Below are 14,389 nucleotides of genomic sequence, written 5' to 3' on the forward strand. Positions count from 1 at the left end.
TAATGGGCAGACGATTAAATACGCGATTGCCAATTCATGAGAATAAACTAGTACCGGATAGGGACAACACTGTCGACTATGACAATATAGTTCGTAATCAGGTGCGTAGTAAACAATGGCACGACCAGCGGGCGCGAGCCTTGCCGGAGTTGCAGCCGGGCGATGACGTCATCGCTATGGACGGGAGTGGTGCCGGCGGGCGGAGGCGCGCGGCGCGTGTCGCGGGCCGGGCGCCGCAGCCAAGATCCTACTTCGTAACGGATGCCTCAGGCAAGCGTTATCGAAGAAACAGGCGGCATCTGATCAAACTAGAACCCGAGGATGCGTCTCCCACATTATCTCATGAGGTATTGGACGGTGATGATGCAGGGTGTTCTAATGACGATAGCATTTACGACGACATGGGTGAAACGCTTGACGCGGCATCCGACACCGCGGGGCGGATGCAGGACACACGTTCTCAGGCCGAGCAGTCAATTGTTCCAGGGCCTAATAATAATCAGCGCTTACCGCGAACTGCTGCAATCGAGGCTAAGAAAAGCTTAAACAATAATAACAAATGTTATGTATTAGGTTAAGATAAGGTTAGATATTTTTATAAGTCATGTACAGGTGTGTAAACTGAAATCACTGTTTATCAAAAACTAAAATTAGAGATAAAATAAGATGTGTACCTATCTTGCTGTTATTCTAAAATGAACCTTATGTATGTAGTAGCATAAAAGAAACCTTAGAAATTTTTAAAGCAGATTAGGTACCTGCTATAATAAAAATTAGTTATTATTAATGTCTTATTAAGAGCTACCCCATAAATACTTTAAACATTACTATTATGTAAGTGGCTATTTGCTTTTATAAATACTGTATGGAAAGTTATTGTGTTCTAAATATTTTAATCTTAACACATTTTGTGTATCTATTATGTTATGTGCATCATTAAGTTTTGGTACAATACTAGTGCCAAGCAATAACTTCTTAGGATAGGAAAGATAAACATATAAAATATTGTATAGTAAATAAGTTTAGTAAATAGATGATATTCTCTACATACGGCCAATGCGTAAGATTAAATAATCTTATAGATACTGCATCTCACGAATCTGGCCAGCGAAAGTGGACTTTGAATATTAACTAATAAGAATGAAAATAAAACTAATAAGATTGAAAATCAAGTGTATTCGTGAAATGTATTAGCTATATTTGCATTGTGTAAAGGCCTTCATATTTTAATGTAGTAAGTAAGTATAAGCTCGTTAGTCAGTTAAGTTTACTACTTTCTTTCATTAAGGGGAAGATGTAGCATATTTATAAATACCTATGTGGGTAGGTTTACTTATTTAATAAATCAGTCTATATCCAGCCATCTTTGTGTTTACTTCAGACACTAGTTACGAATTTCCATTTCGAAGGTGTAACGTACGACGTTTTTCAGTACAGAGATGGCCATCCAAAGTATCACTTCTCGCACTAGTGCGTAAAAAAACTCATCTGTACTGAAAAAAATCTCAACCTATCACACGGGATAATAAAGATATCTTGTCTGATATGTGCAAACATGTTGGTAGCACGTATAATCTCAGATTATCAGCTCGAAATGCTAAATTATAGTGGGTGTTGATCACTGACAGTCTGACACGTCGCACTAAAAGGAATATTCTACGATGTCTGGTTGCACGTCACGTTATTTTGAATTCACAAAGGTATACAGTTTGTTTAAGGACACCGACCTTAGTTAGACGATTAGAAAGGCAAACGTCTAATACTGCATTATAGCAAAAACATTAAACTAGCAGCCTGATGCGAACTTCAATGTACATATTTGGTCTATAATATTAGTGAATAAATAATCTAACAAGTATAAACTACACTTGTATAGTGTATAAGATAATAATTATAGTCAGTAGATGTTTTAAGGCTATTAAAACGTACCTTTTTCTAGAAATCGTATGATATTTTTTCCGTTGTCTTTGACTGTTCAATATCAATTTCGGTTAATTGAAAATAAAAACAAGACCTACCCAGAACTCACACTTCAACTTTATGTTGATCTAATTGAAGTTCCTGTTTTTTAACATCATAGAAATATGATTGAAAAAGTGAAAGATATCACTTTACTTGCAATTTTACTTTTTAAGAATTAGGTATTGTTCTTTACTGTATGCATTTCTTGTAAATAATGTATATATTTACTGAAGATGCAAAAACACTCTTTCTCGCCGCAAGAAAATTCAACACGTTCCTCTGAGTACTATTGAGTCCACCTTTTTGAGCAAGCACTCAACAACTAGATAATTCAGTAAATAATCTATGACTCTTGGACTTCACGTAACGCCCGACCCGTGGTGAATATTTTATTTTAGTTTATGTACTTATGTTTTGTTCATACCATCGTTTTCTAGGTGGTCACGTTGAGACAAATTTATTTCTAATGCACCTCCTGGGTAAAGGCTCTATTCATTCTTCAAAAACGGATGATAAAGTTGTATTTTATCCCAAAGAGCGCAAAGTAGGGAATACCTACGTCTAATTACCTATTGTACGAATTTTATCTTGATGTCCAACGAATTTTATCTTGATGACCTAAGCTGGCTGGTAGAATTAAACTTTAAAATAAATTTTGATTTTGACTAATATATTTTAATAAATTGATGGATTTCATTTAGTTTGATGTATTGCAGTTTTTGTTCTATGTTTTACGATGACAGGTATAGCTATATACTATTATTGTAAATGGAATCTATAATATTGTAAATAACGTTATCGAATACGCTACAGTTTGTATACGGCTCTGGTCCCACCGCGAGCTAGTAAGCTATGAGCTATAGGCTATAGAAATGATCAAAAGATAATAAGCACTCTCGTGAAAATAAAAGAGACACTGTGATATTGATAGTTCACCGCTGGGCGATTAACTATAAACATCGCCGTGTCTCTTTTATTTACACAGAAGTGATAATCTTTTGTTCGTTTTTATAGCCAATAGCTCATAGTTTACTAGCTCGCGGTGGGACCAGTGCCTACTGGAGATCTTTGTGAATGAAACGCTATAAACCAGATTTCACACAGAACGCTCACATAAATTTCGGCTCTTGACCGTCAAGTCGTCAAATCGACATGCGTTAATTGCGTCCTCAAAGCCGATCGGTGTCAAATGACACGCTCCACGAAAACGCCACTCAAACACACTCAACCTATCGTGTTTGACGAGAGCAAGTGACCCAAACCCTGGACACTCAGTGCGAAATCTTTGACACTCCGCCAAAAACAATCACACAACCAAAAGGGATTAACTACATATGACCCGAGTACTCTGTAATGCTTTTCTTTTTCGAGAAAGAACTTGAGCAAATATACTCGCAAATACACTGTCGCGGTAGCGACAAATTTGCGGTGTGTATAAGATGGACTAACACTTTTAGCTAGCGGATTACTGTACATGTGTATTGTGTAGTTATTTACGATCCATTTACATTAAATAATGGAGAAACGTTTGAGTCGCCCTTTGTTTTAGACGTATTTATAGGTCGTTTCATAAGTAGTTTATTATTTAATTTTATTTATAGGTTTGATTTTAGTTTTCATTTAATATTTTTTGATTTATTGCAACGTACCAACCTAACTACTGATATAAAGTATATTTTTCAGTACATTTTTACGCATCAGTGCGAGAAGTGGTTCATTATACAGGGTGTAACAAAAATGGTGGTGATCCGTTTAAGGGCGTACTCAGTATCGTATTCTTATCAGGAAAAAGTAGAAGAAAATTTTTTTTTCGCAAAAAATTTTTTTATCTTTGTATGGAGATTCGACCGATTCGCGCGGCCGGGCTCATACAAAAGTGAAAATTTTTTTAGCGAAAAAAAAATTTTCTTCTACTTTTTCCTGATAAGAATACGATACTGAGTACGCCCTTAAACGGATCACCACCATTTTTGTTACACTCTGTATGTCAGGTCGAAACTTCAGATGCCCATCTGTACTGAAAAACGTGGTACAATACACGTGCGAAAAGGAAATTCGGTACTCTTGTCGATTTAAAACACTCCCTTCGACCGTGTTTTAATTTATCGCCACTCGTTTCGAACTTTATTTTTCCCGAACTTGTATCGTAATTTTAACTTATATGAATAAAAACAATTTTTATAACAAACGTAACATTTTTATTTATTCTAATCACTAGCACATTATATTTCCTAAACGTAGAATAAAATAAATTTTATCAACTAATTGATCAGTATCATAACCTAAAGAATCTAAAATTATCGCATAACTTAAACTTGAATACGGGCATTTTTGGAATTTGGGACCCCCCAATTAGCGTAAGTTGTTAACAAAAATTCACTGTCAGTTTTGTGGCGATAATTAAGCATGAAAGTTTAGTAAAAATGTTGTTTTTGTGTTAATTTCATAAACTTTAAGCGATAATCTACATTCAGAATGTGAAAAAAGTAAATTTTTAGACAGATTTTATGCTTAATTATCGTCATAAAACTGACAGCGAGTTAATTTTTTTTAACAACTTACGCTAATTAGGGGGCTCAAATTCTGGAAATGCCCATACACCTGAAAGTCATATATAATAAGTAAAATCTCGCAGGTATTTCATATTACTGTTGTTACAATCATGTGGAATAATACTATTGAAATGTAATTGGATAAGTACTAATCTCACAAACTCTACATAATACATAAATACACAGTCCAAATGTATATCGTAGGTTCTAAGTAATGGCTTCTGGCTTAATAGGATTACATAGAAACAAGTTTAAGCACTCGGTGTTAATTAGTCTAGACATAGCTAATTAGATATTCATGTACCTTATATCAAAGACATATGTAACTCCGTATAGACAGATAAAGTCTAAGAAAAAAACGTACCTCAAAACCATACAGAAAAACCGGCCAAGAGCGTGTCGGGCCACGCTCAGTGTAGGGTTCCGTAGTTTTCCGTATTTTTCTCAAAAACTACTGAACCTATCAAGTTCAAAACAATTTTCCTAGAAAGTCTTTATAAAGTTCTATTTTTGTGATTTTTTTCATATTTTTTAAACATACGGTTCAAAAGTTAGAGGGGGGGGACGCACTTTTTTTTTCTTTAGGAGCGATTATTTCCGAAAATACTAATATTATCAAAAAACCATCTCAGTAAATCTTTATTCATTTTTTAATACCTATCCAACAATATATCACACGTTGGGGTTGGAATGAAAAAAAATATCAGCCCCCACTTTACATGTAGGGGGGGGTACCCTAATAAAACATTTTTTCCATTTTTTATTTTTGCACTTTGTTGGCGTGATTGAAATACATATTGGTACCAAATTTCAGCTTTCTAGTGCTAACGGTTACTGAGATTATCCGCGGACGGACGGACGGACGGACGGACGGACGGACGGACAGACAGACATGGCGAAACTATAAGGGTTCCTAGTTGACTACGGAACCCTAAAAAGGTACGTTGACCTAGATGGCGATACAGCTTTGGGAGACGCTCGGCTAGATGGCGCTAATATTCATATTTGACATTTTAACACATATATCAAGGTAAGAATATGCACCATATTGTCAAAACTGAGGTTCAAAAGTTTTAAGCTTGTGTCGAGAGATGGCAGTTTATTCACTGTGATTACACATTTTACTTTTCAGTAACTCTCTATAATACTCGATCCTCTTTGCTTATATGAAAGGTTATTCTAATGGAAAGTGTAACCAAAGATCAGGCAAATAGTTTTTTTGTAAAATCTACATTGTAGCCACACCTATATATGTGATGTGCAGAATGTGCTCATTAGGCCGTTTTCACATTATCCGATCCGATATCGGATGTCGGACCGACATCCTACATCCGATAAACGCTTCCGATAGTGTCGGATGTCGGTCCGATAAAACGCATTGTTCCAAATCAATGAAGTATGATTTTGTATCAAAAAATATTAAAAAAATGGTTTATATTTAATAATTATAAGCACTATATCCTAAATATTATATTGTAAAATTAAGATAACGAGCATAAAAAATACTCATAGTGTCAGGAAAAATAAATAATTTTACATTCAACTATATCTACTAAAAGATGAAAAAACTAATATCCGCAATTCGGACCGATGCATTACAACCTTTTTTTTCAATGGGAATTTTCAACTAATTTGAATTTCGATCATTAGCAGCTGTTTAATAGACGCCATTTTTGTCAAACAAATATTATCGGCCGACAACTGGCGGGGGGTCCGGCATGCCAAAAAATGTAGGAAGCGTCCTGCCGATATCGGCAGTTCCATGGTGCCTCGGACAAAAACTGTTATGGGAGAGTGCCATCGGCATTAAATCCGCATTGTTTGCGTTTTATATCGATTTTTAGTAATAATGATCTATTAAATACATAAATGAAAACCTGGAAGCGCATAAATCTTACATTTTACATCCTTCCTACATCCGATATCGGATCGGGTAATGTGAAAACGGCCTTAGGTTTATTCAACGACGATCGCTCTAGCCTGCCTGCTGTGGCGCGATCCTAGTTTCGAATCCCGTTAAGGCCATTCATTTATTTGATAAGCACAGATATTTGTTTCCGAGTCATGGATGTTTTCTATGTTTTAAGTAGTTATTTGTATGTTATATAAATATATATCCTTGTTTGGGTACCCACAACACAAGCCTTCTTGAGCTTACCGTGGGCTTTAGAAAATCGTGTGTAAGAATGTCATGTAATATTTAATTATTCCAATGGCTGAAGGTCAAACTGCCTTAAAAGCTTAGAGGCCCCTCGTAGCGGGGCTCTGTCAGCTCAGGAAACGGGAATGATATCCATTACACGTTTGAAGATATGACTGGTAATTTTAGAATCTGACAAATCTTATAAGAAACCGCCGACTTAAACTTTTATGTATGGAAGATAAAAAGCTGACTAGAAGTAGAGTTGCTGTAATTCTATATAATTATTTAATTCTACATAAAGTACGATGTATTAAAGAAAAACTTTCATCAGCTTACTTATTACAACAATAATTTAGTAGTAGGTACGAAAGGCGAAACCTTCTAGGAATGTAATTTTTCTTACTTTAGTAGTTTTTTCTTAATTTCATTTCAAATAAGAATCATTTACAAAATTCAAGAAACTTTAAGAATCTCATTAGAGCTTCATGTAGCAGCTGTTTTAAGGTAATTTAAAATAATATTAATTCGTTTAGTTCAATCCAGTATCAAACGAAAGCAAGCTGGGAATCGTAACTGAGAATAATTGTTTTATTTCGAGATATTTTATTAGACATACTTATAAGAGCGAGTTTTGATGAATCTACACACAAATTCCCTTTCTTAAAATTTTATAAGTGAACATTGCCAGAGTAAGGACACGACGCATTAGTTTTATTTTCATTGCGAATTGTTGAGGTTAGATACTTTCAGCACACGAATCAAATACCGCAATGTAATGAAACTCGCTTGCGAGTACACGTACCGTGTAAATCGGTTCTAAGTCTGTAGATGCTACGCCAGGCACAATAGAGAGAGAACAATGGAAATACACCTAATATAGTACCTCTAATATCCGCAAACGTGTCATGACCGATTACTTGCTAACATTGTCGGTTATCGCGATAGCTATAACTCTATCGTGATAGGAATGGGATTAGCGATGACTGGGTGGTCATATACACACGTCAAAGTTTAATGAAGTGACAGCTATGTCAACCCATAAATAATCGCGGTTCAGTAATCGGTACATGTCCAAAGTTTACATGATTATTTTGAGGTTTATACCACTTTTACGCATTGCAGCAAACAGGTATATTATACGTTCTTAACCACAGAACTAGATTTGATAGAAGAAACAAGTTCATCTATTTGTATAGGAGCCGAGCGTGTCAGATTTTGTACTGAAGTTGTTACTTACCTGCAATTTTAAGTAAGTTTGTCTCAGGGCCTTGAATGTTCATAATTTTTGTGTTGTTGCAATTAAATATCACGTAACGAGGCATTTTTCAGCAGTTCTCGAAAAGTTTGTACAAAAATTAAGGTAAGAGTTAAATTTGTTGTTATTATTCCTATTTTGTTACCAAGATTTTGTTGATGAATTGAGATTTTAGTAAGTTTTATTTCATCATTAAGGTTCTCTAGTATCTATATTTTCTTAATTATAACAATTATCCTGTATATATCCTACGAAAGTCGACTAATATTACTAAATATTGGTAATCCTAGTCCTCCTATCCTATTTAGGATCAATTGAAATTTGCTGACGTGGCTATGTACAAAGTTTTCGGGAACTGCACTTTTAATGTTTTTATTGTTAACTTCAACTTACAAAAATTGACGCCCGAAAGCTGCAAGCTTCGATCTAAGACAGACAACTCAGTGGATTTTACTGAGTTCATTTGACCGCTAAGTAGATACGTTTGCTTGATCTGTGTTCTTAACCCGTGTGGTGACGGGTTAAGAATTTCACAACCCTTTTCCTCCAGTGGGAAATGTAGAAGTCGACCGTAGGATATGCGTTTCATTGTGGTGTGGGCGCATATCGCAATTTGGTTTTCTTTTAACCCCTTTCAACACGAGGATTTTCATGTGTCCTGGCTACCACGTTTTAAGTGTGTGTATATGTATGAATGTATAATCGTATTTTTCCTAAATTGAACCACTGACTCTGTTATATGTAAATGCCGTGAGCACTCTGGGACATAATGCAAATGGCTGCAGGCAGCAACTAGCGTAAACATAAATGTTTCATTTAGAAATACGAAATGAGTTTCGTTGCGACTGTAACGTACCTTTCGGCTGGATATAATGTATGTTTGATAAATAAACGTCAGTGGGCAACCAAAGATGAGCAAATAACCGTGATTTTATCACACTCAAATGACAATCTGTTACTTGAACTCAGGTTCTTTAGGTGAACAAATATTATACCTATGCATAACTTATGTTTTTGTAATTATTTGTGTCGGTTATGAAATATTTTCTATTGTAATTGAAGTTAAATTATGCTAATTTGTAAGAGGTTTTTATGGCAAAAATATTATTATAGGTACATAATAAAATCGGGTGCTTTTTGTATTTGACATTCCATACGTGCTGTATAATTGAAACGTAACTTCTTCTTTCGTAAATTCTTAAATATTTTAAGTTCCACAGTAAGTACAGTCAACCAATTGGAACCCTAGGCCACTGTAGAACTATGTCGTAGTGACGTTATAAATCAGATTGTAAGAAATCTCTTACTGCTTGTCATTTTGACATAGCTGTAGACTGGCCTAGGGTTCCAATTGGTTGACTGAACGTGCACGCAAAATAGGTGCAATTTAAGTCGTAGAGTTGCGGAAACCAAGACTCACATGTATGCTCATCAAGTCATCACACTATTCGACATCACAAGGCTTATTGAGCTTACCGTGGGACTCAGCCAATCTGTGTAAAAAATGTCTTATAATATTTATTTATTTAATTAAATACCCTTAACAGTATTCAGACTCATGACCATCATTTGGCAGGCAAGAATATTACCCACTAAGCCAGATCGGTCGTCAAATTCAGCTGTTTATATTTTAATATCAATGTGACTGTCATAAAGTGGGCTGTTAACGTCGTATTATCTTGCAATTGTGTTTGATCCGAGTGAATTGCTTCTTTATTTCGTTAGCGTACGCTCCGCGCAGCATAATGTCGTGTAAGGCTCGTACATGCCCAATTTGCTGAACTCACAAGACTACCTTAAATATTTCTTTACATTAACGAATTTACATATAGAACCAAAAGACCTACGTCCATCAGACGATTCGGGATTTCTGTAAACGACTTGTGCAATGTGCACGCTAGGACTCCATAGACCTAGGTCTAACCCTCTCGTCTGGCGTTGAAACTCTAGAGATTCAACGCCAAATGGTTTAAAATGATACTCTTTACAGTACCACATAAGCAGTGGCATCAATTTTAGCTCAGTACAGAATTTCTACTCGTATTTACTTAAAATAAACAAAGCAAAATATTTTTTTAGAGTTAAATAAAATCACAATAATATTAAATTGAAGGGTGTGCCAGGCACTACCAGCAAGCATAATTATACTCGTACCTACATGAATAGACATTTTTGTACAACTGTTAAAGAACTAAATTTATAAGAAAAGTAGCTCTTCTTGTTTGGATGAAAGGTTTTTTCCCTTTAGGCGGAGTACGTTATTTTCTTTACTAGTCACTTTCTGGTTAGGTCACGTTCTGAAGACGCCACTTTCTGTGGATGCCACGTTCTGAGGACGCCACTTTCTTAGAGCGTCACGTTCCGAGAATGTCACTTTCTTAGATTGCCACTTTCTGAGTTCGTCACTTTCTGAGTTCGCCACTTTCTGAGTTCGTCACTTTCTGAGTTCGCCACTTTCTGACTTTGTCACTTTCTGATTTCGTCACTTTTAGGTACCTACAAGAAGCTTATTTTATTTTTCTTAAGGCTGCGTCAACCTTTTAGCTTGTATAGATTAGATATTTAGAGCGGCGTGGCTTGGCTCGCTGTATGTATGCGTAATAGACACGCACACTAACTAAAAATATTACGCATTATTTTATTATATTCACATTGTAGGTTGAATTTGTGTGCTTAATTATTACTATTATTACAATCTAATTGTTTTTAACCGACTTCAAAATATGTGAAACAAGAGGTTTTTTCAATTTGTGTGTTTTTTTAATATTTGTTATCTCAGAACCTCAGGCTCTTAGGTTTCAGAATCGGTCCCAATGTTTCCAAATGTAATGAAATTACTACAACGTAATAAGCATACGTCGCACTACAGCGGGCGGATTGGTGGCACGTCAGTGGTTAGGTTGCCAAAAAAATCAATACGTTTTCGAGTTGACAGAATAAAGGTATTTGTACTTAGTATTTGTACTTAGTATTCGCGGTGCCCTTCACACGGCTCTGTAAAATTTAAAAATCATTCATGGGTAATTGTGTTCGATTTTAGAATAAACTTCCGAATCATATTACTGACTTGTCAATTAATAAATTTAAGAATCATGTAAAGCGTGTACTCATTTCCAAAGCTTATTATACAACACAAAACTACATGAATGATAAAACAACGTGGGATTAATTGTTATTCGAAATGGTTTCTTATTTTTACGTTTATTGTTATTATTATTGTTGATGAAATTAATATTATATTTTTTTGGACATTGGATTTTTCCTAGAAATATTCTAGACATGTATTTTTATATATACATATACCTAATTATATATTTTTTGTTTAACGATTATTTTTATATGAAATTGTATATTATAGACTCAATATTATTACGAACAATAATTACAACAATAAATTGCTCTGATAATTAGGTTAGATTAAGATCATAATATATGTATATGTAATGAACTATTCATAAGAGCTTGTAACTAGGCCTACATGAATAAAGATATTTTGAATTGAATTGAATTGGTATTTCTGTTCCAAATAATAATGTCCGATTCCAAATATCTTAGCAACTTTTTATAAACACCATAAAAGGTTGACGCAGTCTTAAGAAAAATAAAAGAAACTTCTTGTAGGTATCTAAAAGTGACGAAATCAGAAAGTGACAAAGTCAGAAAGTGGCGAAGTCAGAAAGAGGCAAACTCATACAGTGACGAACTCGGAAAGTGACGAACTCAGAAAGTGGCAATCTAAGAAAGTGACATTCTCGGAACGTGACGCTCTCAGAAAGTGGCCTCCTTAGAACGTGACGTCCACAGAAAGTGGCGTCTTCAGAACGTGACCTAACCAGAAAGTGACTGATAAAGAAAATGACCCACTCCGCCTAAAGGGTTTTTTCATATAAATACACGCAAGCATTTCAAGACGGTCTAGATCTCTTCAGACGTTTAAATTTCGAGAAACGAACACCTGTATTATAAAAATAGCCTAAGGAACTTTAAGTCTATACTTACTTTCAGGGAACTTATCCAACGCGACAATAGTACGGTAACGATATTAGCGTAGCTATTGTGGGCTTGGGAGATATCAACAAATGTTCCCATTTTTTCTGTACTATAACCCGTGTAGGCAATTTCGCTACGGCGTAGACCACGTAGAGGTTTGTAGCCCGTTTCGTAGCAATGTGAAAACCTTTTTCAATACTTGTATTCTTGAGACAGAGGAACATTACACAAGAGGCGCGTCTACATTTAAAAAATTTAACCGACTTCAAAAAAGGAGGTTCTCAATTCGACTGATTTTTTTATCTTGTGTATCTGCCTTGTATTTTATATATTGTTGCGACTAAAACGTTAATTATGGACATATTTCTCAATGCATTTTTAGGTCCTTTCAGGCTTAATATTGTAACTAACTTTGTATTGGTAGATTTCAAATTTTACTTTTAAAAATCATTCATATTTACGTAAACGCTGTTCAGATTTTGAGATTTGAGGTTTTTCAAACTAGATATAACTTATTCTTCTCGCTTCATAAATATTCCCTTTCACACAAACGTTAATTGTAAATAATGAAATAGTTCTTTTTGGTTTTCGCAAAACGTAGAGTGAAATAAAAAATAAACTGACTTCAATCAATAACTAAATACACTTTATATCTAATAGACTGTCACTGTTCCGAGTAAGAGATGTTTGCTCAAAATTTAAAATTCCCATTAATTCTTCGCCTTGCACATGTAAAAGTTTATTCTGAAAATAAGTAGATAGTTGACCTAGTCTTTTATGAATTTTATATCTCTCTGTTGGTTAATATTGTTGATGTATCTATGCAACAGTCATTAACACCTACAAATCAAGATCATTGACCTTTACAAAGTTACAATCGTGACAATTTAAAAATAAAATAAATCGACTCACCGTTTTCATATATAGCACGCTAATACACAATCCACACAAAGACACTCACTATTGTCTATTATTAAAGTTTACAACTAGTTCCTAATGGCACACTTAATTTGTTTTTAACACAGGAGATAAAACCACACACTAGGTATTTAAATTCTAGATAATTCCACACGCACTATTACTAATATTTCATTTACGTTTAATGTCTTTGGTCACACTTAACTTTTCTTAAAGGTTCTTAGACCGATTTAGGGGGATAAAGAAATGTCTAAAACCATTTATAAAACAGTGTAAATAGTTTTATAAATTGTGTGTATAGTTTTCAAAGGTTGCAAGTAGAAAGTTTCAGTCGCTTCTTGTGTATAAATAGGTTTTGGTAAAATGTTCCTTTGAGTTGCATGGTGATGAACGAAAACAATGTCAAGCGGGATCCACGGCGAGGTTCATAGGATATGTCAATCGTTAGTGTGCAGGGTGTTGGAAACTCGGCAAAAGTTCTGTAAACTGACTTTAACAGTCATATTTTTTAGTATCGCGCGATTCGTTGACTGGTTTTGCTAGTTTTTCAGTATTAAGAGAAGTAGAAAGGTTAGAAATGTGGAGATTTGCGTGTTCGTTTGGTCGATCGTAGTCCATGGGCGCGGGGCGCGGCGCGCGAGCGGCGAGCGCGGTGTTTAGCGGAGGACTGAGCCGCGGGCCACGCCAGCACCGCGCGCCAACGCCAACCTGCGTGCACACCACCATGCAAACATACTATGCAATTACCATGGCCTGCCGTGACACGACTCTTGTACCTATCACAGTTAGCGTTACTAACCCAGTTACGTCCATCATAATTTCGGTTACAATGCGGCAGCTAAAACATATAGGGTTACCGAAAAGAGCACCGATGTATCCAATTAAATTAAGCGATTGCAAATCAATTAGTCAATTAAGCCTTTTAGCGCGCTGCTGTAAATTTTCGGCGTTGAAATTCAAGTGCTGACCCAATTGCCCCTGAATTGCCCAGTTGTTATCAAAATGTCAGTATGTACAAAGTATGTTACGTGTTTCATTTTTATCCATTCTAAGTACGCTATAACACGCTTCAGTAAGAATGACCTAAATGCCCATCACTATTACTGAAAGTAATTGTTCTGAGGGCATTATTTACTTTATATGACTGTTCTATATTCACAAAATGGCTTCTATACTAACGAAACGTTTTGTTGGAAGTACCTATGCATACTTTTTAAAACCAGTTCAAAGTTAGGTCATATAAACTCAAAACTTATTTCGGTTATAAAATCAATCTAATGTACATGTCGCAGGGAAATGGCCAAAACAGAGATTTGAACAAATCTCTACGGGATTTGATCAAATCACGCAGGATGATAAAATGACAAATCCATTTCATCATTTCTCTAGAAATTTTCAGTTATTTCGCCAAATCCCTGACTCTGTCTAGTGAAATCACAAAATCGGCCAATTTTCGCACCACGCTTTGCCATTTCACTAGATTTGTTTAGGGATTTGATAAAATTCCTGAACCGCGATAGTGAGTTGACGGAACGAACTTTTAAAGTCAACTAGTTTTATCATTTCGCT

At 35.3% G+C, this 14,389-nt stretch overlaps 1 protein-coding gene across 1 annotated transcript in view; it reads right to left on the minus strand.

The window, feature by feature from the left end:
• The window catches only part of LOC125226508, a 318,421-nt gene extending 304,948 nt beyond the window's left edge, over positions 1-13,473 (minus strand). Inside the window, exon 1 of the mRNA XM_048130491.1 lies at positions 12,815-13,473. The gene's annotated coding sequence lies outside the window, so the exon portion shown is untranslated. The remainder of the gene's footprint in view (positions 1-12,814) is intronic.
• Between the last annotated feature and the right edge of the window lie 916 nt (positions 13,474-14,389).

Source organism: Leguminivora glycinivorella, chromosome 5 (genome assembly GCF_023078275.1).
Source record: "Leguminivora glycinivorella isolate SPB_JAAS2020 chromosome 5, LegGlyc_1.1, whole genome shotgun sequence".
Taxonomy (NCBI): Eukaryota; Metazoa; Arthropoda; class Insecta; order Lepidoptera; family Tortricidae; genus Leguminivora; species Leguminivora glycinivorella.